Source organism: Vicia villosa, linkage group LG1 (assembly GCF_029867415.1).
Source record: "Vicia villosa cultivar HV-30 ecotype Madison, WI linkage group LG1, Vvil1.0, whole genome shotgun sequence".
Classification (NCBI taxonomy): domain Eukaryota; kingdom Viridiplantae; phylum Streptophyta; class Magnoliopsida; order Fabales; family Fabaceae; genus Vicia; species Vicia villosa.
Window position 1 is genome coordinate 247,135,547 of NC_081180.1, and position 23,767 is coordinate 247,159,313.

Here is a 23,767-nt window from a genome sequence, read left to right on the forward strand (position 1 = left end):
ATTATACACAAGTATGAAGTAGCAATTCAAAAACATAGTACAAAATGAATTAAAAATACTACTATTTTTTATATTGATTTTTATGGGAGAAATTGAATTACCAGTCAAGTAAAAGACTAAAACAAAATAGCCTAAAACTACTATTTTTTATCGATTTTTATGAAAGAAGTTGAATTTTTAATCAAGCTAAAGAAGCTAAAATGTAAACCTAAAGCTAACATTAACATGGGATGAAAATACGAAAATAAGAGGTGTGACTAGCAGCTGGGTGCAGGGCCCAGGTCTGGCCCAACAGAGTATATTCTCTTTTTGTTATAGCAATTGATTTTTGTGGCCAAAAAGATGCAATGGGCCGTAGGGGGTGTGAGAAGCAGTAATTCGGTGAGGGCCCAAAAGCTTATTGTGTTTGATCCATTTTATTTTCAGAATTAATAAAATAAATTAATAAAAAGAAAAATAAAAGGAAAATAGAATTGGGATTTAGGGTTAAGAACTGTGACCTTCGACCTTCTCTTGAACGAGTTTCTTTTCTTCTCCTTCAGCGGCGCCGCGAATCCTTCTTCTCCGACGAGAATCTCGTCGTTCACCACCACCTCATAAACAGACCTCTTTCTTGCCATCCATTATCTTTCAATTAAAGCTTCGCCTCGTTTCCGATTTGACTCAGCTCTCACTCTCCTCTTCGTCCGTGATGAAGGCCATTGTGAATGTAAAGCTGACATGATGATGATGTTATCGATTCAGTGCTGAAGATTCTCAGTTGAAGATCGACGATGATGAAGTCTTGATAGTTGTTGTTGTCGCTGAGTTTCGGTGATGCTATGAAGATGAAGAAGGACGATAGAATTTTGCCGGAGATGCGCGTTGATGATTAAGAACAGATGTGGATGACGATGATGATTGAAGGTTGCTGATGCGATGATGAAGAAAGACGAGTTGAGACTTGAAGATTGAGGCGTCAAGGAGATGGTTCAAGTTCAGATTGTGGTGAGTTCCCTTGTATGATTTTCTGCTTAATTGTGAACTCAGAGAAATATATATAGAGAGTTTTTGTGTATGTTTTTTCTCAGATTTTCTTTTCTTGAATTCAGAAAGATGCAAGCTATGACGGTTTGAAGGTCGAAGGAAGGCTTATGGTGATTGAAGGTGATGAGTTTGTTGTTGTTCACTGTGACGAAGATGATGAAGGCGATGCGAAGATGATGATGATTGATGAATGATGAAGATGGTGATGGAATGAGGAGGGAGCGGTTCAGAGTGGTGGCTCAGAAGTGAGGATGATGAAATGATTCAGAGATGAAGAGATGAAGATTGAGAAGGTGGAGCAGTGAAGAATGAAGAATGGCTCAGAGATCAAAAATGGTGGAGGAGCTTGAATGAAGGTGGAGAAAAGAATATATAGGTCGAGTTCTGAGATTCAGTTGCAATTGAAGGTTAGTTTTTTCTGAACTTCTTCTATTGATTTCTGTTTGTAACTGTTAGGTTAGTTAGGATGTGTAACTGATTTTTGAAGGTTGTTAGGGTAGTTAGAAATCTGTTATGAATCGGTTGAAGGTTTGTTACTGGTTTGAAATTCTGTTTGCTGTTATGGTTAAGAGGGTTAATGAGAGGTTAGTTATATGAGTGGGGAAAGTTAGTTATAACTGCTGGGTAACTAATTCGGTTAGAGGTTATAAAGTGGTTAGGGACCTGTTTTGATTTGTAGATCTTTTCCAGGTGTAAATACATAAGTTTAATGTGGCTGCAAATTTCCATGAATTTTGTATTGGGATGATGTTGGATGAATGTTGGTATAAATTGTAAGCTGCCTCTTTTAATTTGTAGGTTTTGATAAGTTGATTGCATTGATTAGAACTGTCAATATGTTAGCTGTAGTTAACTGTAACGGTTAGAAGTTAGGAGAAATGCGAGTCAACAGTTACGTCAAGTCTTGGTTTAAAGATTGATAAGGGTTTTGAATATGCTGGACTGTTTTTTTTCTTATGTTGATGTTAATGTGCGGGTATGTATGAATATGGATTTGGTTTTGCATATGAATTGATGGTGTAGGTTGGTTTTAAATATAGGGACTGATCTTGTTTTACTGTGATTGTTGTAAGTCTCCTGATTGTATGATTTTTGTGGCAGGTTCATGTAGAAACTTGGTGAAATGTGGCTAGCACCATAATGAAGATGAAACAGAATGGACTTGACGGATTTGCTTGCGGTTCGAAGACGAAATGGTGCATTTGAGGAGGACTTTGAAACCTTTTTTATGTGTAGTTCTTTTTGTAATTTGAACATAATGATCTCAGCTTGAATTTGTAAATAAAGTAGGCTTTTTGTAATGATTTTCTATTTTCCATGGGCTTGTAATAATTGGGGACCTTGGTAATGGATTTTGTAAAATTTGAAGGAGTCTTGAATGATGTTGTCTCGAATCCCCTTTTTGAATTTACTATGAGTCGAGTCTTTGTACCATGATCAAGCAATAATTAGATTCACGAAATTGATTGAACAACCTTGAATCATTTAGACATTTGAATAAGTACTCCAAATCCAATTTTAAATCGATGGAACCTCAGTTCTTCAAATTAGGCTAACTTGCTTGACAAGCCACAGATGATTGAAAGAATAATGCAGTGCTTTGAAGAATCTTTGGAGATGAATCGAACTTATAGAAATAAAGAGAACCTTAAGTCTATCCTCCAATTAATGAACTCCAAACACACTTAAGTAATGATCCAGAAACTTCATCTTTCCTTGAGATACCCACTTGATACCTCTTTTTTTTCTCTTAGAGATCTTGATGGAAATGCTTATTGTAGCTTGATAATCTTAAATAAAGAGGAGAGTCTCTAAACCATAGAAAAACCCTTATTACTAAGACCCTTGATTCCAATGCTCAATTATTGATTAAATGAATGCGTGGGTTTATTTATGACCTAAGATGTAGATGAAACGAGAAACATAAGCCAATTAAGAATAATTAGAAGGGCAAATTTTGGGGTGCAACAAGAGGCAGCCATGAATGCTGCATTAACGGCGGCGGAGAAGACAAATATGATCGAGAAAGCACACAGCGCAATTTTGTTGAGCCTTGGTGATAAGGTTCTTCGGCAGGTATCAAAAGAGACGACGGCATCAGGGTTATGGGTGAAACTTGAAAGTTTGTATATGACCAAATCGCTGGTAAATCGACTCTACCTGAAGCAGGCTTTGTATTCATTCAAGATGGTTGGAGACAAAGTGTTGGCTGAGCAGTTGGATATGTTCAACAAGCTGATTCTTGATCTTGAAAATATCGATGTAAAGATTGATGATGAAGATCAAGCGCTGTTACTATTGTGCGCTTTGCCTCGATCACATGCTCACTTCAAAGAAACTCTCTTGTATGGAAGGGAGTCCCTGACATTTGAAGAAGTTCAATCAGCCTTGTACTCTAAGGACTTGAATGAACGTAAGGAGCATAAACCTTCGACTGTTGGCGAAGGTTTGGCCGTTAAAGGAAAACTCTTACGAAAGGATGGTAAGTTCGACAAGAAGAAAGGCAAAAGCCAGTCGAAGTCTTACAGTGGCGAAGCATCTGGCATTCGATGCTACCATTGTAAGAAGGAGGGTCACACAAGAAAGGTGTGCCCTGAACGCCTGAAATATCATGGAGGGAAGGATAATGGCAACGCTGCCATTGTTCAAGATGATTTCGAATCATCTGATGTTCTTGTGGTTTCAAGCAGTGACTCTAAGAAGGAGTGGATTATGGATTCAGGTTGCACTTGGCACATGACTCCAAACAAAGACTTGTTCGAGGAATTATGTGATCAAGATGGTGGATCAGTATTGCTGGGAAACAATAAGGCTTGCAAGATTGCAGGTATTGGATCTGTTAGATTCAAGCTCCATGATGAGTCAATAAGGTTGTTGACTGAAGTCAGGTATGTTCCTGATTTGAAGAGAAATCTGCTTTCTCTTGGTGAATTCGACAAGAAAGGATATGTTTTCCAAGGAGAGAAAAGTATCCTAAGAGTCATGAAGGGTTCGAAGGAAGTTTTGAGAGGCGTGAAGAAACAAGGCTTGTATACCCTTGAGGCTGAAGTTGTAAGTGGTTTGACAAATGTTGCATCCACGAAACCTTTGTCGAAGACAGAAATTTGGCACATGAGATTGGGCCATGTCAGTGAAAGGGGTCTGGTCGAATTAGGGAAACAAAATCTGCTTGGTGGAGACAAAGTCGAAAAGCTGAAATTTTGTGAATCCTGTGTACATGGAAAATCTTGTAGAGTGAAGTTCAACAAAGGCAAACATAGAACACATGGATCCCTTGATTACATCCATGCTGATCTTTGGGGGCCTGCAAGGTGTGCATCACATTCTGGGGCAAGGTATTTCCTATCCATAGTAGATGACTATTCCAGAAAATTATGGGTATTCATCCAGAAGACTAAGGATGAAACTTTTGAGAATTTCAAAAGCTGGAAGACTCTGGTTGAAAATCAGACTGGCAGAAAGGTCAAGAGGTTGAGAACCGACAATGGCCTTGAATTTTGCAATGAGGCATTCGACAACTTTTGTGCTGCCTCTGGTATTGCAAGGCATAGAACTACTGCAGGTACTCCACAACAAAATGGTTTGGCTGAAAGGTTTAATCGAACTATTTTGGAGAGAGTCGGATGTATGTTGACTAGTGCGGGGTTAAAGAAGGTGTTCTGGGCTGAGGCTGTTGCGACAGCAACATATCTGATAAACAGATGTCCTTCGACAGCGTTAGATATGAAGACACCTGAAGAAGTTTGGTCGGGACATCCACCAGATCTCGACAAACTGAGAGTATTTGGCTGCATAGCCTATGCTCACATTAGGCAAGACAAGGTCGAACCTAGAGCTCTGAAATGCATGTTCATGGGATACCCAGAAGGAGTCAAAGCTTATAGGCTATGGTGCCTAGAGCCAGGTCACAGGAGTTGTATCACCAGTCGAGATGTTGTTTTCAATGAAGCTGAAATGGCTTTTAAGAAAACTGATGATGTTGGTCGAAGTACAGAAACATCTGACGAAGAGCTGGAACAGGTAGAGATTCCTGTTGAGGTGGAGCATGTTGATGCTGAATTGCATGTCCCTGATGAAGTCGAAGAAGAAGCAGAAGATGCTGAGGAAGTTGAGGAAACTGACGATGACTACCTATTGTCGAGAGATAGGTCGAGAAGAGTCATCAAACCACCTCAGAGACTTGGGTATGCAGATCTTATAGCTTATGCATTAATCTCTGCCAGTGAGGTTCTTGATGATGAACCTAGAGATTATAAGGAAGTTATGAGGAGTCAAAATAAGACTGAATGGCTGAAGGCCATGGATGATGAGATGAAATCTCTTCATGATAATCACACTTGGGAACTGATCAAGAAACCTGCTGGGGCAAGGTTAGTCAGCTGTAAATGGATTTTCAAAGTTAAGGAAGGAATTGAAGGAGTGACGTCGAAAAGATACAAGGCAAGGCAGGTCGCAAGGGGTTTCACTCAGAAAGAAGGTGTCGACTTTAATGATGTGTTCTCTCCTGTTGTGAAGCATAGGTCCATTCGAATGTTGCTTGCCATGGTGGCACAATTCGACCTTGAACTGGAACAAATGGATGTGAAGACTGCGTTCTTGTATGGTGATTTAGATGAAACGATCCTGATGAGGCAACCTGAAGGGTATGTCGAAAAGGGAAAGAAAGATTATGTGTGCAAGCTAAAAAGATCTTTATATGGGCTGAAACAATCTCCTCGACAGTGGAATAGGAGATTCGACAAGTTCATGGCACACATAAGTTTCATTAGAAGTCAGTTCGACCATTGTGTTTACTTCAGATTTCGACCTGGTAATTCATTTGTTATATTGTTGCTTTATGTTGATGATATTTTCATAGCAAGCAACAGTGTCGAATATGTGATGAGGGTGAAGGCTGAACTCAATAAGGAGTTCGATATGAAGGATCTAGGAGCTGCTTCCAGGATTCTTGGAATTGACATTCGAAGAGATAGAAAGAAGTCGAAGTTATGCCTATCTCAAGAGGCATATCTACGGAAGATTCTTGAAAAGTTTGGTATGTCGAATTCGAAGCCAGTTGTGACTCCAACAAACCCTCAATTCAAGCTGAGTATTGATCAGTGTCCCAGTACTGATGTGGAAAGAGTCTATATGAATAGCATCCCATATGCTAATATAGTTGGTTCTTTGATGTATGCTATGGTCTGTACTAGACCCGACATAGCATACGCAGTAAGTCTTGTAAGCAGGTACATGGCAAATCCTGGAAAGGCTCACTGGCAAGCATTGAAGTGGATTTTAAGGTACATAAATGGGTCTCTGAATAGAGTCCTAATTTATGGTGGAGCCTTGGGTGAAGATGGTAAAGCAGTAATCGAAGGATATGTCGACTCTGATTATGCAGGTTGTATGGATTCCAGGAAATCTATTTTTGGATATGTTTTCACTATGTTTGGCACAACAATTAGTTGGAAAGCAACACTTCAGAAGGTTGTTGCTCTATCAACCACTGAAGCGGAGTATATTGCATTAACTGAAGCTGTGAAAGAAGCATTGTGGCTTGAAGGTTTTGCGAAGGAGCTGAAACTTCAAGGTCGAGGTATCATTGTTAAATGTGATAGTCAAAGTGCAATACACCTGTCGAAGAATTCAGCCTATCATGAGCGAACTAAGCACATTGATGTGAGGCTGCATTTCGTCAGAGGAGTAATCGAGCGTGGAGAAGTCCAAGTGCTGAAGGTTTCGACTGAAGACAATGCTGCTGATATGATCACCAAGACATTACCGAGTTGCAAGTTTTTCCACTGTATGCAGTTGCTAAAGCTGCATGAAGAAAGCTAGTTTGTTCCCTTGATGTTGTAGAGTTAGATCCAAGGTGGAGATTTGTGAGATATTGGATCGAACTCTAGTATGGCCGAAGGGTAGCTTCTTGGTTCGACAGGGTTAAGCATGAAGTCAAAGGTTGTTCACATGCTTGTGTCGAAGATGCTAGGGTTGTTAGCATGTTAAATTAGGTTTTAGTGTTTAAACCCTAATTTGTTAAGTTAGCTTGTTTATTAAGTTGGCTTGTGTAATGGGTCTTGTGGAAAAAGCCCATTAGTTAGTATGTTAGGTTTTATTATAAATAGCATACTAGTCTCTCATCATTGCTAAGCTGCAAATCCTAATTTAGGGTGAGAGAGGTTATTTGTTATTCTTGTAAACTTGTAATCTTGTTTTAAGAGAAAGTGAAAGAATAACGGTTATAACCAATTCGTGTGTTGTTCTTCTTCCTTGTCCTTTATTCTTCCTTGGTTTATACTTTGTTCTTGGCATTGAATTCACAACACTAACTAAAGTAATCAATTTTCCTCGGCCTCGAGCGTGCCTAAATATTTCAACTTTCAAGGGTGCTGTCGTAGACACTTTTTGTAACACCCTTCTAAGCTCCGCGGCAATTTAAATAAATAATCAGAGTAAAAACATACACACAAGGGTGCCACAATTATTTAGAACAGATAATTCAAATAAGGTCAAAGTCATGCTTCATTAGGAAACGGTTCACCAAATCACAATCATGTTTATCACAACGGAATATGAAACATCGTCAAATACGACCAAATGGAGATACAATTCATCATCAAATAAAACAGAGTAATCTCGTAAAACTCTAAAACTCTCGTTCCCCAGTGTTACAAGACCAGAGCATGACCGACACGACCCAACATAAACGAATAAACTCTACGGGTCATCCTCACCAAGCACTAATACCGCTACTCCTCAATCTGAAAATGACAACATGTAAGGGTGAGTCTCATTCTGAATTAGTAAATATTATGCAATTCATAAGTAACAAGCATCATAATATACCGTTCACCCAATTATACATGTCCAGATTCACATCTATCATTTATCAATTCACACAATAATAGATTACAACACATAACACAGAAATTCATCAAGTAATTAAATCGAGTTTTAAAGAAATAAAGTCGGCTACGGCCCATACTCATAATTCATCATATAAAACATTTAATTACTTACACAACGCCCAAAACGGCACTAATAAATGATTCACGGATCAAAGATACGTTATTTTAAAGTTTTATAAAAATTCACACACAGCAAGGTTCGCTCAGCGAAGCCCGACAGAAGCGCATCCTTCAGACCTCCGCTCAGCGGACCTCTAGCGACGTCCAACAGAAGCAAACGATGTTGGGACCTCCGCTCAGCGGACCCCCCTCCGCTTAGTGGACCTGCGATTTCAGCAAACCCCAAGTCTGCGACAGACCCTGCGATTTCACACCCTTTTCACCCAAAAACGATTCCAGACATCACATACAGGCAAATAATCATCATACGTTCAATTATACACCAAAAACATCATTTAAACGCATTATTAATCAAATAGTTCCCACAATTATCATCAATTCAATCCAATTATAACAACCTAACCTAACAATCCCAATGTCTAATTGAATCAAACCATACATCAATCTACCTATTACCTAAGACCACATAAGAGATACTAAAAGGAAGAGTCCCCTCTTACCTCGATGAATCTCTTGAATGCTCTCCTTCCGGTTCCACGGTCTTGCCTTTTTCTCTTCTCTTGCCCTTTTCACGTGTTCTTCCTTTCTCCCCAAATGGTTCCTTTTTCTTATTTTATGAAAATAAAATAAAATAAATTAACCACAACTTAGTAAAAGGCCTAACTACTTAGCACCCCTCTTTTACTAATACCACACCATAAGCCCAATAGCTCTTACTCCATCATTTTCCAATTAAATCCAATTAAAATACTAAAATTCCAATTATTTAATTTAAATCCAAATTAAATTAATAAACTGAAATTATGGGGTGTTACACTTTTCACGTCCAACCAAAACAATCAATTCATCTCCATGTCGAGTTCTCCTAATGATTCCAAGGATGGTGTGAGAGACGCTTTGAACGTCTAACTGCATCAATTAATTCCTCAAAGGGCCAAACATGCCTCAAGACTCAAAGGGAGCTGTCAAAGACGCTTTGCACGTCTAGCTACAACAACTAATTCCCTTAGGGATGTTGTATCGCGCAGAAACGTCCCCCTCACGCTCTTTCCTCTTTTTTACTATTTATTTTCAAAAAGGGAAAAGGGGGGACAATTTTTTTTTTTCCTTTTAGTTCCTTTGAAAGGAACGCGGTTTATATAAGGAACTTTTAATTTATCCTACGAGGAGGAAGGGGAAAAATCTAAACAGACCCTAGATTTTGGTAGGTGTGAGGAGCACCTGAGAAATCGAAGGATCGGGAAGCCAGTTATACAGAAGGAAGGTATTAACACCCTAAGTATCCGTAGTACTCTACGGGAACCCTTCTTGTGTTTATTTTTCTTTTACTGTTTGGTTTGTGCTACCTATTGCTTACTTGGAAAGTTTCTCCTTTGTGCGAGGAGAGAGAGTGAAGATTGTTTAAAAAGATGGAAGACCTAGATAGGTTTTTTTTGTTTTGTTTACTCGCAAATACTCTTGCGAATCTCATGCCTACATATCCCTAGAGGAAGTCAAAGCTGTTGTAGTTCGGGGAACTAGTAGAATATGATGAATTTTGTGTCTTGTTCAAAGCTCAAGATTGAAGATAAAATGATTTTTGGTAAGAGAAAGAGACAAGTCGTCATCTTAACGGAGAGATATCTCACCTATTCCACCACAAACAATTTTTAGAGTAATGGAAAAGGATTCTTTTCATAATAAGAGAGAGACCTTACTTGAATGATGCAAGTATTCCATTTACAATCTCTTAAAGGAAAGAACTATTTTTTTCAACCATTCGGGAGGGACAGCAGCCTGGATTTTGAATCAACAGAGCGTGCCGCTTACATCACTTAAATGGGACATGTTTGATAATGTTTGCATTTTTGAATGTGGTGTAATAGAATAAATGTCTCTTCCATACAGATGAATATTGTCTCACCTCAAAGGAAGAAATGGATTTTGAGTGTCTTGTATAAGGCCCAAGATTGAGACTTTATAGAGAGTTTTGAAAACTGACTCTATTGGGGATTACTCCATCGGAATTTGTTTTACTGGAGAATTGAGGCTGACTCTGAGGATGAACTTTTGAGTGTGATTTATTTCGGTCTCGTACAAAACCCGAGATTGAGGATGACTCAGAATGGAAAAGAGATTACTGAGTATCATGAAACTGATTTTTAAGACTCCAATTGTTGACGGATTATATTTTGGTCTCGTACAAAGCCCGAGATTGATACTGACTCAACTGAGGATGAATTGGGTATTGAGAACTGAGATTTTCCATATCTCTTATTCTTAAGAGACTGACCCAGTCTTGAGGATTTAGACAGAATCCTGAGTACTTGAATGATTGTGATTGGATGACCCAAGAGTTTGAATTCTCACAAGGATTGGCTAAAGGCGACTAAGGTCTGTCTTATGCTTTTATGAAGTCTGAGAGTCCTTGTATAAAAGCTCAAGAAGAAGTTGAGGGAAAACATCTAAGAAGCCTGTGGGTCCTTGTATTGTGAGCCTAAGAGGAGACTAATCGAGGGTCCTTGTTATAGCACAGGAGAAAGCTATGTTGGTTTTCCTTACTGGGCTCTAAACAAAAAGAGTAAGAGGTTTCATCGGGAATTAATCCTCTTCAGGTGGATGTGCCCTAGTGATTGATCTAAGGGGTTTAAGAGGTTTTGCCGAGAATAATTTCTCTTTCAGGTATGAAAGACTATGATTGTCTAAGTAGGAGAGGCTTCGCCTGAAAGTAATCCTCAATCCCATTCATATTCCTAATATATATGTGTGTGTGTGTTTATCTCAAGATTTTCTTTGGGAAGATGTATAATTCATGGAAGTAATCCTCAATCCCGGTCATATATATCTGTGTGCGTGTCTCAAGATTTTCTCTGGGAAGATGTATAATCCCTTCATATATATATATATATATATATATATATATATATATATATATATATATATATATATATATATATATATATATATATATATATATAAAAGGAGGATTATATTTACTCCAGGAGTAAGTTATTATAACTTATTCCAAATCTAGACCATTGATTCTTTTCAATCTAATGGTTAAAAATAATAAGTAATAGTTTTCTCTCTCCACATTTAATTACTTATTATTTTTAACCAATAGATTGAAAATAATCAATGGTTTAAATTTGGAGTAAGTTATAATAACTTATTACTAGAGTAAATATAACCCTCTTATATATATATTTACTCCAGTTATTATAACTTACTCCAAATCTAGACCATTAATTCTTTTCAATCTAGTGGTGAAAAATAATAAATAATAGATTTCTCTCTCCATATTTAATTACTTATTATTTTTAACCACTAGATTGAAAAGAATCAATGATTTAGATTTGGAATAAGTTATAATAACTTACTCCTGTAGTAAATATAACCCTCCTCTCTCTCTCTCTCTCTCTCTCTCTCTCTCTCTATATATATATATATATATATATATATATATATATATATATAATAATAATATTATATTTGACAAATCTATATAACAGGTATAAGATGATTATAGCAAGTATATAGCAAATGAAGTATCAAATATGACATGTATTTTTAAATATGGGTTTTCTTGGGGAAGTTGTAAAACAATTGGAATAATTCCCTTTTTAGTATTTTTAACACTCCTCATAGAAATATGTGTGTGTTTATCTTAGGATTAGATATATATACAATTTATATTTGATAAATTTATAACAAGGTGCAGCTCTGTTGAAATTGCTACAAATTTCTAAAATATTCTAAATATAATATGTATGAAAATGGTAGAATATCCTAGAACTAAAGTGTATATGAATATGATAGAACAATCTAGAACTATAGTGTGTATAAATATGGTAGATCAATCTAGAACTATAAGTATATAAAAATAATAGAAGAACCTAGGACTATCATGATACTAAACTATCATGAAAAATCTAGAAAGAACTAATATAGTGTAGAAACATTCACCACCATTGAGAGGTTGGTGATTTGAGCCTATAAATAGGCACTTGCTATCTTGTAATTCATCATCCAAGAAATCAATGACATAGCCTTCTTTCTAAACAACTCTCTAAAACTATCTTTTATCAACTATCAACTAATCAACTACTAACAGTGGCATCAGAGCTACGTTCGGTCATACATTGGGCGTAGTTATATTACCTACCTAACATTCCAAAATCCTCCCAACTACTTCAAAAATTTCCTTTGTAATATTAACCCACTTCAAAAACAATTTCTAAGCTATGGATAACACCACTCAATCATCATCTATTTCTGTCCCTATTTTCAATGGTGAAAATTATGATTTCTGGCGTGTTAAAATGGAAACATATTTTTCATCTCAAGATTTATGGGACATAGTAGAAGAAGGCTTCACTGTTCCCGCGGATACTTCAACTATTAATGCAACTCAAGAAAAGGAGTTGAAGAAAAATAAACAGAGAAATTCAAAGGCGTTGTTCACCTTGCAACAAGCCGTGAGTGATGCAATTTTTCCAAGAATTATGGGAGCTAAGACTGCCAAAGATGCGTGGAACACATTGAAGGAGGAGTTTCAAGGAAGTGATAAGGTACGTGCTGTTAAACTTCAATCTCTAAGAAGAGATTTTGAACTATTGAAGATGAAGGATTTTGAGATAGTTAAAGATTACTATTCTAAAGTCAAAGGAATAGTTAATCAAATGAGAGCTTTTGGGGATGATATTCTTGACAAGAAAATTGTTGAGAAAATTCTAATTACTATGCCTCCAAAGTTTGACCCAATCGTGACAACGATTGAGGAAACCAAAGATTTGTCCACTCTATCAGTGACAGAACTGGTGGGCTCTCTTGAAGCATATGAGCAAAGACTGAATAGGCATAAAGAAGATACGCTTGAAAATGCCTTCCAATCAAAGCTCAAATTTCGGCCCCAAAGTAAAGATGAAGGAAAGAAGAGTTATGGAGAAACTTCTAGAAGAAGAGAAACTTCTAGAAATTTCTTTAAGAACAAGCCAGATAAAAATCCTCCATGTAATATATGCAAAAGACCAGGCCACGCAGAGAAAAATTGTTGGTACCGTAATATGCCACAATGCAACCATTGCAAGAGGTTCGGGCACAGTGAGAAAAATTGTCGCAACAAAGATAGGCATCAAGCTAATATTGCAGAGGAGCATGATCAAGAACAATGTATGTTCTATGCCACTCAAGACTCAATGAAAGAAAAAGGAGGAAGTTGGTACTTGGATAGTGGATGTAGCAATCACATGGCCAAGGATGAGACTATTTTCAAAAGCATTGACGAGTCTGTCAAAGTGAAAGTCCGACTGGGAAATGGCAGTGTGGTTGAATCAAAAGGAAAAGGCACTGTCATGGTGGAGACTGATAAAGGTACGCGACTCATCCATGATGTCTTACTAGTTCCCATCCTAAAAGAAAATCTTCTAAGCATTGGTCAAATGATGGAGAGAGGCTATACGCTTCACTTTGAAGGAGGTGTATGCAAAATATTAGACAACAAAAATAAAAGGGCTGAGATTGCCCAAGTGAAGATGAATAAGAGCAATAGAAGCTTCCCGCTAAATTTAAAATATGCAACTAACATTGCCATGAAAGTACAAGTTGATGATTCATGGCTCTGGCATCGAAGATTTGGCCACTTCAACACACATGCCTTGAAGCAGTTACATGAGAAGAACATGATGAGAGATCTTCCAAGCATAAAGGACAACAATGAAGTGTGCGAAGGGTGTCTCCTTGGTAAGCAACACCGATTTCCATTTTTAACAAGTGGAGCATGGAGAGCGAAAGACCTGTTGGAGCTGATACATACCGACGTATGTGGACCGATGAGGACGCCATCACATGAGAACAACAGGTACTTTATACTCTTCATTGACGACTTCTCTAGAATGACATGGGTATATTTCCTAAAAGAAAAATCAGAAGTTGTTATACCCCAAAATTTGCCTGCATCTTTTTTCAAGAAAACTCCAATCTGAAAATTAAGAGTCTCATATAATCATGGATTTTTATTTCAACAAATATCCTGACATATGAAATACTTAGTTTTTAGAATTTTTTTTTCTTATGCAGTAATTTGGCTTGCAGTTGAATTCATTCTTACGCAAACGCCAAATACTGTTTATTACTTCACACATGCTATTTATTTATTTACAGATAAATAGTACTGACACAATTGGTACAGAGTTAAATCTTTTTGCAGGCGCAGAATCAGGAAACTCAGACTGTACTGGTAACAAGTAGATTATTATTATCTTTTGTTTCCCACTAATTTTTGTACTATATTCCATTATTTTCAAAAATCTTTTCAAATCTCTTTTTCAAAAATCAAATCTCTCTTTTTCCCAACACTATCTCCACTTTCTTTCAAATCTTATTTCCACTCAAATTTTCCTTTTGTACGGAATCACATCATTCCCCAACGTCTCTATCCTTCTTTCCATTCTATAAATACCTCTCATTTTCTTCCATAAAATCTCACATCAAATTCTAATTCATCTCTCAAATTCCTACCTCATATCTATTTTCTCTTCTTCCCTGACAAGAATGGCAAAGTGGATAGAGACACTGTCTCTTACAGTCATCACCATTGCTACGGTGATCATGACTTTCTTCTGCCTGCATAGTCCTGAAGAGTGTGGACCTGCAATGGTTATGCTCCCAATCATCTACATGTTACTATTTGTAGCATGGGTTATCAATCGTCATTCTTAAGATTTGCCGTATTTCTTATTTCTTAAATGTACCGTTTATTCGTCGTATTGTTCAATATAGTATGTAATGTTTGTACTGTCAGTATTAAATGTTGTACTATTTGTCATAATATTGCTTAATTACTCAGATAATATTTTATGTGTTTTCTGCCAGTCAAATATTCATTTTTCTGTGCATTAAATGATTTTCAAGGTTATTATCGGTAATTTTGCCCACATACAGTAAATATTAGTTATTTATTATGTCTGTGTTTTTCTAACAAGTCATGTAAATAAACTTTCATTTTTCACATAAAACAAAAACAACAAAAAAGAAAATTAACTTTGACTGTTGATTTTTCACTCTAACGGCTACATCAATACCTGGACAGTCAGTTGACAGCCAAACTGCTGGCAGTACAATTCTCAGTGTTTTGTACCATCAATCAAATCAATCTTTCACAAATTCAAAATTCCATGATTTTTGTTCTAGAAGTCTTCTGAATATCACGCGATTAGCAGAGACTCAACACTGCACAAAAATCAGGTACGCTTAACTGTCTCCTACATAAACAGTCCCTGATTAGGGTTTTCTTGTTTTTACAGGAGAAACAAGTTTTTGAGAGCTCAAATGGATTTCATGCACATCCATATATCTCAAAGTACCATCATACAAATTTTCAAACTTCAATTCACTCAGACGCACCGTCAGCAGCTCAAACAGTCAACAGACGACCCGTTTGACCAAAAAAGTCAACAGACAGTCAAAAATGAATTTTTTTGTCAAAGTCCATATTTTGTCAAAGGATTCATCATTTGATCATTGGATGATCATAATTCATCAAGGAAAGATCAAAAATCAACAAAACCCTAAGATTCAAAATTAGGGTTTTTGCCTGAAAAGTCAACTCAACTTTGACTGATCATAACTCTCTCATCCTTCATCCAAAAAATTCAAACCAAACCTCATTTTGAAGGAAATTCAATTATCTTTCAAATGCAATTGATCCCATGGTCATTGCATTCACCATTTGAAAAATATGACCAAAGACATTACAGGTCATTTTCAAAGTCAACAAAAAGACACTTTTTTCAAAAGGACACACAAGGAGCATCAAAAATCATTTTGACATGAGATCAAAGGCATTGGTTAGAGGACTCTTTTAGGTTTCCAAAAAGTGCAAGATCTCCTTCATATGACAAAAATTGAAGGATTTACACCTTGTTGAAGTTGGCTAAATTTTGGAAAATGCATGAAACCAACATTGCTCAAAAATGCATTTTTTCCAAAAGGGGCCAAGTTTTTATGGTTCAAACATCTTTGCCATGTTATTATGGGCCTCCCACGACCAAGACTAAGCCCACACCATTTTTATTCATTTTTTGCTCGATTTTATCTTGTTTTAAGATTAAAATTAAAAGGAAAATGGATGGATAAATGGTAGCTTAACTTCCAAGCATGACTCACCCAAGGAATCTTCATCTTTCTGCAGAGAATTGAAGAGCAAGGCAGGTGCATTGAAGGAAAGAAGACTTGGTCAAGAATTCAAAGCTTTTTAATATTAAAAAATCAAGATTTCCACAAAGGCAACTAAGATGCTTCTTAGCTTCAATTCTAAGCACTCAATGCTTATATATAGACTACCATAGTTCAGTAACATAGAGAGACAAGTTCAGAGGCAAAGCTTAGCTCATAACACACTTGTAACCACTTGAAAAATTTCAAAGAAAATTCAAATTCGAGTTTTTAATTTCAGTCAGTTTTAATACAAACTAAGCATTCAAACATCACCTCTGAGCTTCACTGAAACTATCCCAATCAATTGCAAGCCTTAAAGCTCACTAAATCGAGCTATACAGGTCATAACTGGTTCGAACCTAAATTAACTTGTATCTGGTTATTCACACATGATTAGCAAGATGTAGACATATAATTAAGTTTGGTTTGAGGTGTAGATCATTTCTGGAAACTTAATTGAAGTTTGAACACGTATACACGAAACTACCATTTTAGGGTTCTTCATCTCAAAATTAGGGTTTTCCAAAATAGGCAAAATTAGAGGTTCTAAGTAGCACCATTAGGTTCGTATGGATTAAACGAGTCGAATGGTACCATCGCGCCAAATTTCTTTGCACGTTTACCCCTATTCGCTATTTTGCAGGTTTGAAGTTCATCAATTACAGCGCTCTTTCATAAAAGAGCTGTAAAAAGCCCTAGCGAGAGGTTGAAGATGATGAGGTGTCCCCACCTCATTGGACAGCCAGCGCGCGTACTTTTTTTAAATTTCCTCTAATTCTGTGCTCTGCAGGTGTACTGATCACCACGTGCCTCAATTTCTGGACCATCTGATCTCATTTAATGAATCATCCAACGCGCCAGATCAAACAATCCTTATCATGGACCCTCAATCCAGCCAGACATGATCAGTATCCTTTTATTTTCTATTTTTATTTTAATTTCTTTGTTAAATTAATTAAAAATAGTTTTAAAAATCCAAAAAATACACAAAAAATATTTTTAGACTTCTAAAATAATATATTATTTTCTGAAATAAAAATATTTTATTTTTCTTCAAAATTTCAATATTTTGCATAATTAATTAGTATATTTATATATTTGCTTTTTAATTATTCTAACCAATCAAAAAATCATAAAAAAAATTGTTCTTTATGTTAAATATTGTTTATATATTATAAACTAATTTTGTACATATTTTGAATAATTTTATCTTTAAGTTTTAATTATTTGTATAATTATTTGCATAATTATGTTTTAATTAACTTAAATCAATTTCAAATCAATTCAAAAAATTCAAAAAAAAAATTAGTTTTGTTTTAAAATTAATTGACAAATATTTTGTACATATTTTAAACTTAATTTCTAGGTTTAAATCTATTTTCATCTTTTTTCTTCATTTTAATTTAATTAATCATGCATTAATTATAATTAGAATCAATCATAAAAAATCCAAAAACATGCCTTTTATTTTCCTTGCAATTTAAATTCCTAGATAAATGTATAGGATGTCAAATTCATGTAAATAGGCTAGTTTACATTTCCTGCACAATCGATGTAATAGCGTAGATTTACTTTCCGCACTTTACATTTCTGCATTTTAATTTCCAGCAAAAATATAAACTGCGTGTATGTCAAAGATAAAATTGAACCGTTAGATCACTAACTTCAAAGATAAAATATCTGAATACAATCACAATCACACTTGCACCTCTTCAGGTAATCCCTTCTCATTCTTTCAAAATCAAAAGTCAAAATTCAACTGTTGAGTACAAAATCGAACCTTTTGTTTGTATCCGGTGAAAGGATAGATTTTTAAAGGAAATAGGATAAAGACCTTACAACTCAGGGTAGACCTCCTAGTTTGCTTGCTCAAATCAAAACAAACAAAATTCTCATACACTGTTGTTTTTCAAAACAAAACTTTCAAAAAAGACAATACTTTGTATACATCCAAACACGGATTATTACAAAGTTAACGTTCTTTTCAAAACATCTTTCGAAAGATAAACAAGCATTTTGTATACATCCACACACGGATCATTACAAAATTCAATTTACAAAAGTATTTGGAACCACATATGAGCAATTTCAGAGCAATTAAAAAATGATCGAAAAACAAGTGAGCTAAGCAAACTTAAGAGCCCATGGATAACCATGGATACAAAGGGTGCTAACACCTTCCCTTTGTATAACCTACCCCCTTACCCAGAATTTCTCAAAGGTCTTTTTTCTGTGTCTTTTATAAACCTTTCCTTAATTGGATAAAATAAAAGGTCGGTGGCGACTCTGTGAATTTTCAAAAAAATGCGAAAGCATTAAGCGATAAAAAAGAGTCAGTTCAGGTATCTCTACAGAACAGAGGTATGGCCCGGATTAAAAAACGGAGGTCCACAGAACTGGCGACTCTGCTGGGGAATACTTTCAAAAAAACAAAATGTTTTCAAAAGGGGTTACCTTAAGAGAATAGGTCGATGTTTTCAATTGTTTGACTTGATTGCTCTATTTTTCAAAGGTTTGCTTGGGTATTTTGCTTGTGTGAAAGATTCTAACCCGAATCTCGAGATACCTTAAGTATATGACAATAGACCAAGGAAACTGTACGGCATGTACCGATACGGTTGATCTGGTAGTCATCGTTAGTGTGATACTTTGGTTTATACTGATGTCCCTTGAAAACGATCAAGGAGTATATTAGGCTTCCGAAATGTCATTAAACACTAATTTGTCTTAGAACCTTTTTAGTTGAACTTGACTTGTGGCCTATTTAGTGATTAGCTTTGAAATTGATCGAAGTTAGTTATCCTCGAGGAATATTTTGATCGGCCGCTCGAGCGCCGTATTGAGATGTTACTTCCAAGGATCATAGAACCCGAATACTATTCTAGGACAGGTTTTAACCAACTCAACTTCAGTGGGGAGGGTATCACCTATCAGCTCCATGCAAGCCTTTAAAGCTAAGGCTATTGTTTGATTTGTTTTTGTGTGCCACATGTTTGCATCATAAGCATATCATTTTTGCACCAAACACTTCAAGGATCAAAGAGTTTACCTTTGTTTTTGCAGGTAATGGCTCCCGCCACCAAAGATTACATCCGAATCAACATCTCAACGATACCATCTGAACTAAAAGACTTGGTGTTAGAATTCCCCAGGAATGTTTAATTCACTGAAAAGCATGGTCACCTACTCCATTTGGTTACCTCAAAATTTGAAGAAGACATGATACGGGTCCTGTTCCAGTTCTTTGACCCTGAACATCATTGCTTTACCTTTCCTGATTACCAGTTCGTACCCACTTTGGAAAAATTCTCTGAACTAATGGGATTGCCTGTTCGAAATCAATTACCTTTCACTGGTTTAGAAAGGATTCCAAAACCTGAAGTCATTGCTGCTGCTTTACATCTGCGGAAATCAGAAATCGAGTCCAATTGGGAAACAAAGAGTGGAGTTAAGGGTTTGCTTGCCAAGTTCTTGTTGGAAAAGGCTCGACTACTGCTAGAAAACAAAAGTTATCCAGCTTTTAAGGAAGTTATGGCACTTTTGATCTATGGGTTGGTTTTATTCCCTAATCCCGACCAGTTCATAAGTGTACACATCATCAACCTTTTCCTAATCCGTAACCCGGTACCAACCTTGCTGGGAGACATTCTACATTCTCTACACACTCGTACCATAAAGAAACGAGGAACTCTCATGTGCTGTATACCACTACTGGCTAGGTGGTTTACATTTCATCTTCCCCGATCAGTGTTGAAAAATGAACAAAGAATGCATTGGTCTTGCAGGATTATGTCTTTGTCTCATTCAGATATCCGGTGGAACAACTTCTTTTAAAGAGACATTACTATCATTGATCATTGTGGAGAGTACCCTAATGTGCCACTCCTTGGCATCAAAGGAGGCATCACTTACAATCCCTCTTTAGCTCTACGCCAATTCGGATATGCAAGGAGCAACGGTCCTCATGACATGATTATCCATGGCATTGTGTTTGATTACGAGAATGATTCTCATAGACACCGACGAAGGTTCATACATGCATGGGGCAGTGTCTATAGAATAGAAAGCAAAACTCTGGGGCAATGGAATTCTATTCCTATGGAACCCTACCTCAGATGGGTCCGCACTCATGCTCAGAAACTCCTTATGCCATATCCTGCTGTTCTACTTGTGACTATTGAACCAGAGGTCGAAGGATATGAGCCTCAAGTTATTCTACACCCGGACATGCCAACTGACCTAGAAGAGTTGCAAAAATCTTGGGTTCAACTCAAAGAGGAAAGAGACACCTTCAAATCATACTGTCAAGACTATGAAAGAAGGATATTGGAGCTCACCGGACAGCTTCAAGAAGAACAGCAGATCAACACATTCCTGGGGGCAAAGAGAAAGCGTCCACGGGAGACCTGAAGGATCATTTATTTTATTTCTGTCTTGTAAGCCCAAATGAGGCAAAGAAAAAAGAAAAAAAAAAGAGAAATAAATTGATTAACTAACGTTTGTTTCTTCTTTAACAAATCTAAACTCTAAGATCCTTGAAACATTGCACACACATTTCACTTCATGCATTGCATATACATTTCATACATTGCATTCATATACATTGCACATACATTTCATACATTGCATACACATGGCATCCAGTCATACACATTTCATAACAGGTTCTCATGACGGATTTCTCATCTCCTCGCTGTTTATTTCAGTCAGAAGAGATGGAATCCGAGACAAGCATCAAGAATCTCGAAGCACAGAATGCCCAAGTTCAAGTGGCAATTCTGGAACTGGCAAAGGGGCAACAAGAACTGAAAGCCCTGATAATCAAGAAGAAAAAGAAGCCCAAAGGATCTGCAGGTGTGAGTCACCTGAGAAGAAAGATCAAGATCCCAGTCAAAAAGTTCAAAAAGCCACCGATCCCTGAAACAGTCGGTGATGATGAACAAGAAGACAATCAAAGCAACCAGGGTTCTGCTAAACCCTCTCTCTCTTCAAATGAAGAAAATGATCATTCTGGGGACGAACCGGATGATGAAAAATACCAACAGCTGGAAGACCGTATGAAAGCTATGGAGATACAAAAAATACCTGGCTTAGATTTCAATGATCTGGGGCTCATCTCGGATGTTGTTATCCCTCCAAAATTCAAAGTTCCAGTCTTTGCAAAATATGACGGAGTTTCTTGCCCGAAACTACATCTGAGATCCTATGTGAGGAAGATACAACCTCATACAACAGATAACAAATTGTGGATTCACTTCTTCCAAGAAAGTCTGTCGGGTACACAACTCGAGTGGTACTACCAGCTGGAAAATACCAAGGTTCATACTTGGGAAGAATTAGCTGCTGCTTTTTACAAACAGTACCAATACAATGCTGATCTTGCACCAACCCGTACTCAACTAAGGGGCATGTCTATGGGACCAAAAGAAAGTTTCAAAGGGTATGCACAAAAATGGAGAGATATGGCTGGAAGGGTTCAACCACCCTTATCTGATCGCGAACTAGTTGACATGTTCATGGGTACTTTAACTGGCCCTTTCTATAGCCATTTGCTGGGAAGCTCATCATCAGGTTTCACTGACCTGATACTGACCGGAGAACGTGTCGAAAGTGGCATTCAAAATGGAAAAATTCAAATAGGTTCCTCCTCTGGTACTACAAAAAGGCCCATCAATGGGAGAAATGAGGTCAATGCAACACAAATTCAGAAAAGTCGCAAAAGTGAGCAGCATCAATCTGTAGGGGCAGTTCTGATCTCCGCATCTGCACCTCAAAAAGATCAACAGCCAAAATATACGCATCGACCAGATGCACCAAGAAGAAATTTCACCAAAATGAACATGCCAATCTCTTAAGCATTGCAGCAATTGCTAAAAGCAGATCTGATCACATTAAAAGGTCCTCCAAAGAATGTCAACACTTCCTCTCCGAATTATCGCCCTGATGCGACATGTGCCTATCACTCAAACTTTCCAGGACATGACGCAGATCACTGCTGGGCCCTGAAAAATAAAATACAAGATATGATAGATGCTGGTGAAATTGAGTTCGATCCTCCAAAAACTCCAAATGTCATCACTGCACCTATGCCAAAGCATGACAAAACTGTTAACGCTATCCTGGACACTGTTTACATCTATGATGTGAACGAATTATCAACTCCACTCTGCGAAGTCAAAGGAAAGCTAATCCGAGCTGGTTACTTTCCAGGGTGTGACCCCGACTGCTTTTATTGCTCATACTCGCCCAATGGTTGTGAAAATCTGAGGATGGGAATTCAAAAGTGGATGGATCGCCGTATCATTATGTTTGAGAGGCTCCCTTCTATGGACGTGCTGTGCGAAGTCTTTGCAAACGGGATAAAAATAGAAGATGCCTCAGTGATCTCCAGCTTACCATTCAAAATCTCTGCTAAGGCTCCATTCAAAATTTCTGCTACACTCAAAGTGGCATCAATAGTCATTGCTAGTCCAACTCCATTTCCATACTCCTCAGACAAAGCTGTCCCATGGGGATACGACACTAATGTTTACATTCATGGAGTTAAGCAGAGTACCTCGACTGAAGAGGCCGCAAAGTTAACTATTCCAACTGTGGGTAATATTGTGGGTACCAGCAAGATCACGAGAAGTGGAAGAATCTTTTCACCAGAAATTTCTCCAAATGTTGCTGCTGGTCCAATCCGAGTCCCAGTTCCTAATGTCAACGCTCGAGGCAAAGAGCCACAAGTTGAACAAGCTCAAACCCCGGTGGAGATCACTGCTGAGGATCCATCAAAGCAAGAAATGGAGGAAATATTGAAAATCATCTGCAAAAGTGATTACAATATTGTTGAGCAACTGGGGCACACCGCTTCAAAAATCTCAATGCTATCTCTGCTAAAATATTCAGAAGCTCATGCCAAAGCTCTAATGAAGTTCCTGAAAGCTGCGCATGTGCCTCAAGAGATCTCAGTCGACCAATTTGAGAATTGTGTTGCCAATCTAACCGTGAACAATGGTCTCGGTTTCTCTGATGTGGATCTAACCCCTGCGGGAAAAAATCACAACAAAGCCTTACATATCTCCATTGAATGTAATGGCACCACTCTATCTCATGTGCTAGTAGATAACGGTTCTTCTCTGAACGTGTTACCGAAAACAGTACTAGAAAAGCTTGACTTCGAAGGAATTGTGTTACAGCCAAGTGATGTTGTGGTGAGAGCCTTTGACGGTTCAACCAGAACGGTATACGGAAAAGTGAATCTCCCAATCAGAGTGGGTTCTCAGATCTTTGATTCTATCTTTTACGTAATGGAAATTCACCCAGCCTACTCCTGTTTACTTGGACGCCCTTGGATACATGGGGCAAACGCTGTAATTTCTACCCTGCATCAGAAGTTAAAATATCCAGTAAAAGGAAAGATTGTCACAGTCTATGGCGAAGAGGAATATGTGGTCAGTCACCTAAGCAATTCCAAATATGTTGAGTTGGAGGACGAATTCATCGAAACTCCATGCCAATCATTTGAGGTGGTCTCTCCAGATGTCTCTACC